Genomic DNA, 5,444 nt, shown 5'->3' on the forward strand with positions numbered 1-5,444 from the left:
AATCCCAGGAGGTCTTGCTCCTGCCTCGCGAGGCTTAGCTGTTCATTTTGGAGGACTGAACATGGGTCATATTCTCAGTTACATATGTTCAGGATTCAGTTTATCAAACAGCATGGGGACTGTGACTTTGCATGGTTGAACTGGCATATCTCGACTCAATGTCTGAAAGGCAATGAGCCCTGAGAATAAGGTTGATACTTTATTCAACTTAAATCCTTAGACCTAGCACACAGTAGGTGTTCAGTAACCATTAGTTAAATTAAACACACCAGACAAATGAAATCTGATCATAGATCCAGAGGTGGAAATTAACTTTCTTCCCAAATTCACAAGTGGAAAACCTGCCCATTCACTGCCATAGAATAGTTAAATTTGGCAGATTAACAGAGTTTTGAAGATTTGGGATTTTACTCCTGACCACTCTGTTGCTTTTCTCTCTAATTTGGGACAACTCCATGCCAGAACAAGTCTGATGTTTTAACTTAAGTGAATATCAAAAATAGAGAAAGCAACTGTGACAACACAGTTCCTAATGAATGTAACAGTGAGGCAGAAAAGAGAGCGGAGTAGCTTTAAGCTGTGGAAGAAAAAGAAAAAGTTACTGCCAGGAATGCTGGGAAACTGTCAAACCCACAGCTTCTATGAAAGCCAGAATTCTCCTTGTGAAAATAATGACAAGTGACATCCGAGCTGCCCTTTTACAGCTTACTATACAAAAGGCATCTGTGCCTCTAAGCACAAGGGCTGAAAACACAGGGCAGGCAGTACAGGAAGATGCAGGTTAGGAAGCCTGGAAGGCCAACACGGAGGCAGAGTCCAGAGGCTAAGAGGACTCTGCCGTATGGTTTATTATCATGATTCAGGGTGGGATTGTCTTGGTCCGCAGTTTCCTGAAGGGGCTCATCTCTACCTCACAGAAGGCACTCTGGGGTTTGAAAACTTCATTCCATTCCCTAAGTACCCTCTGAATGGACCAGGATGTGCTTCAGGTGAGGTGATCCTGGAACAGTCCCCCTAGTACCAGATCAGTCTTTATCCATCCCATGTTCTTCCACGCTGAGCTTGGGTTAGTCATGGAGTAGAGTGAAGTTGGGGTGAGCGAAGGAGAGGTGGAAGGACTGCTGATGTCTGATAAAGCATTTATTCCATGTTTGACATTTGGTTAGACTCCAGAAAATCCTACCCAGGATACAGAGTTTAACAGACTCCAAATGTCATTATGCTCTCTCCGCCAAGGACATGCCCTGTATTCAAAATCTCTGGGACACAGGACAATGGAAACAAAAAGCAGAGAGGCAGAGAGAAAACAAACACCTATTCTCTCCCTGGAATGTAATGATTCTACAGCATGTTTCAAGCCGAGGGATAATTCTCTATTTAGAACAGCACACATGCCTCTACATGTATGAATGAAACAGTATTCATATTTAGACCCAGAGATATCACTCAGCCCAAAATCATTTCAATAAATTCATTTAGTTAATGCACAAATATCATCAAGAGGATGCTTTCTACTTTATAACTAAGAGAGAGTCTAAACTACCTTCTTTACCAACCTCTTCCACTCTACAGATAGATCCTATTATCCTCCCTCATTTTAAAGATGAAGGAACTGAGGCTTAGTGATCTTAAGGAAAATGACTAGGGGATTTGAATTAGGAACCGTGGGCTTTATGAGCACACTCTTCTGACAAGTCCACAGCATAGCCTTTGACGCCTGAGAAACTTGACTTACACATTTTACAAATATGGAAATTGAGACTTAGGAGTTGCCCAAGTTGACAACCAGAATTCAAGGGATCTGGACTCAAACATATGTCTTTCTGACTTCCGAACCTATGCTCTTGCCATTGCATTGCGTTGCTTGCCAAGCTTCAGGGAAGAAAGAAATCAGGGTAGAAATAAGGGCAGTTTTAACTTTGAAAGCTGCCTTAGAACAGCCAACATAATTGGAGTAGACATATGCAAATTAAGCTCTACTGTTATGTAAATATCCTCCTCTGCTGTCCCTAACAATTTCATACACAGCTGGCTATTTATTGCCCTTGAAGAAATCCAGGTTAAAAGCAGTGCTGTAAATTGGATGTTTGTTTTTCAACTCATCAAATTTCAAATATTCACCAACAAGGAGGTGTGTGAGAGAGTTCTGGGAATAAACGCTCTTTCCTAAGAAAGATCTTAGTGGTCTTTTCTTCCAGACAGTCAGAAAAATAATATATCTGGCAGTTTCTCTCCCATCTCTCTTTCTAATAACCTCAGAGTCATAGTCAACTGGCTGGTATGTGAAGTGTGAATGGCTTCTATCACAGGGAGACGTGACCTTGGCAAACAAATTGGAAAGGCAGATAAAAAAAGATTACTTTCTCATTTCCACCGTTGGGCTCACTCAGAATAGTAGATTTTCATCCTGAAGCCTGAGTCCTTGGAAGTGGTAGAAAACATTAAGTCTGGGTCAATAACTCCCTATAAATATCAATACAGGCTTTCTTTCAGTCAAGAAAAGCTTTGCACTATCACCATTGGGTAGTATGTCTCCTTTGCACATCATTAAACAGAGAGGGGTCAAATATGGGGAAAGGAGTAGGGAGCCCTGCAGAGAAAATGAGCTATGTTTCATGCAGACACATGTCTCTATCCCAGTGGAATGTTATTAATACAGAACTAGGTTCCATCACTAAGGAAATAGTTTCTTTCTTCTCATCTCTGGTTGCCCACATTAGGGTCGTCATGGGTTGAATTGTGTCCCTCCAAAAAATATATGTTGAAGTCCTAACATATCTTTGAAGTACTTCAGAATGTGACCCTATTTGGAAATAGGGTCACTGAAGATGCAATTAGTTAAGATGAGGTCATTCTTTTGAGTCGGGTAGGCCTCTAATCCAATATGATTGATGTCCTTATAAGAAGATGGTCACAGGAATACAGGGAGAATGTCATGTGATGATAAAGCAAGATACTGGAATTATGCAGCTGCAAGCCAAAAAATGCAAAAGGTGCTGCCAAACTACCAGAAGCTAGGAGGAGGCAAGGAAGGATTCTCCCACAGGTTTCAGAAGGAACATGGACTTACCTACAACTTATGTAAGAATTCTACCCTCCAGAACTGATAGACTATACATTTCTGATGTCTTAAGCCACCCAGTTTATGGTACTTTGTTATGGTAGCCCTAGGAAACTGATACAAAGGTCTTTGGATTCAGTCAGAGGCAATGGATTCAGCCTGTCAGTATCATGGTTTCTCGAAGCTATAGCTCTCATTTTAATGACATACGCCCAATACAGATTACAGCCATGATGGAAGCCCTGAAGTGTCAGCACCATAAAAAGAGGAGGGTAATACAGAGCTGGTCATCCCTGGGCTTCAACCAGAAATCCCCTCCCTCCTTTCCCAAACCTCACCTCCCTCCAAGGACCCCAAGAAAACACATTTCCACATAAATTAATCCCACTGTTCATTTTACTAAATCCCTACATATACAGTTGAAATTTTAAAACTATCAGTTCTAGGCTACCTACCAGATGTCTTTACTCCTGTTTGTGATGTTTAACTTTTGAGCTATTGGTAACAAGCTCCACAAAGGGCTAGGCAGCCCCACCCTGACTTTTAAGATTGTTTTGCATGCGTATGTTTGTGATCATAACAGACTAAAAATTTCAAGGAGGAAGAAGGAGGAGGATTTTATACTACAGAATAACTTAGAATAGTAAGTGCCACCACCAAGGCATTTCAGCACCTCACCTGTTACTAGTCACTGAGGTTCTGAAGCAACCTGAAAAAACCTCCAGCTGACAAATTGCAAGAGCCCAACACAAGATGTAAAAGTACATGGGGCTAGAGCAGGCCTCAGGCAGCATATATATGCTGTCCCTCTTTTTCTTATGTCAATGTCAATTCAAGTTGTAGGACCTACATTAAGAGCAGAATGCTGCCCCACCTTCTCTTAATCTCGTTAAGTTCTGAGACCTGACTGCACATATAGTTTAGTTTAGTTTAGTTTAGTTTAGTTTAGTTTTGACCATTTCAGCTGGCTTTGATTTGAGTTCACACTTTAGCAAATTCAAATGCTAAACCAGCTGGTTCCTCTAATCTGCAATTTTTCTAACTGCCAACCATGTTCTTGGAGTTTGCTGACTCTTCTTAACTCTAAAAGAAAAAAAAAAAATCAGTTCAGCTACCTCCTTTCTTTCTCTAATTTTACTTTCACATAGGACACTTCACTTCTGACACTTCTGGTCACCAAATGTGTGCAGGTTTTTCCCCACACCGAGCCATTCTTCATGACATCAGATGGATTCCTATAATTTAACTCAATTCTAACCCTCTCTACGTGGAGACAGTGCCAGATCCCACAGATTAAGAGCCCAGTCCCACAAGACTGTACCCACCCCATCTCAGATGACAGTCCCCAGGTTACACACAACTTCCATCTGACCTGGCTACAAATTGGGGGTTCCCACGACCCCCTCCTCAGAATTGATTAATTTGCTAGAGGGGCTAATAGGACTCATGGAAACACTTACTTATGCCTTCTACCAGTTTATTCAAGGATGTGATAAAGGACAGAAATGACAGTTGGGTGAAGAGATGAATAGGGCTAGATCTGGGAGGATTTCAAGTGCAGGATCTTCCCTCCCCATGGACTAGGGTGTGTTATTCTCCCCGATGGATGTGTTCACCCACCTGGAAACTCTCCAAACCCTCTATGGAGGCTTTATCACATAGGCCATCATTAACTCCATTTTAAGCCCTTCCCCCTTTTCAAGAGAAGGAGGATAGATCTGAAAGTTCCAAGCTTCAAATCATGGCCTGGTCTTTTGGTGACAAGCCCTGATTTCAGGAGCCTACCCAGAGTCACCTCATTAGAACTAAAGAACTCTTATCACCCAGGAAATGACAAGGATGTCAGACAAGGTCTGTGTCATGAACTGGGGTCAAAGACCAAATATTAGAACAAAAGATGCTCCTAGTGTTCTTATCACTTAGGAAATTACAAGGGTTTTAGGAGCTCTGCACCAGGAACTTGTAGTAGAAACCAACTACTTTCTAGTAGAAACCAACATATATTTTCTATTATTTCACATTAGCTAAAGCCATTTTTTTTGCAATGTCTCTCTGAGATCACTGGCCCCCAGAAGTGAAATGTTTAACACTGACCTACACATTTTATGGCATTAAAAAGCCATCCTTCATACTCTGTTGACCTCAGTTCAGTTAGAGAAATACCCCAAGCTTAGACTTGTATAGAGAGATGAGACATTAAGTTACTTTTTATTTGGAGATATTTTTATGAATAGGCCATAGTCTGTTCAGTTTTTCCAAACCATTACACTTTGCCTTGTGTAGACTCCTCATTTGTCCTTAAAATGGAGCATTTCTTTGTGATAACTTTGTTTTAGAGTCTTCTCCCTTTATTTCTTGGTTAAAATACACATAAAATATTTAA

The sequence above is a fragment of the Lynx canadensis genome, chromosome C1 (genome assembly GCF_007474595.2).
Source record: "Lynx canadensis isolate LIC74 chromosome C1, mLynCan4.pri.v2, whole genome shotgun sequence".
NCBI lineage: Eukaryota > Metazoa > Chordata > Mammalia > Carnivora > Felidae > Lynx > Lynx canadensis.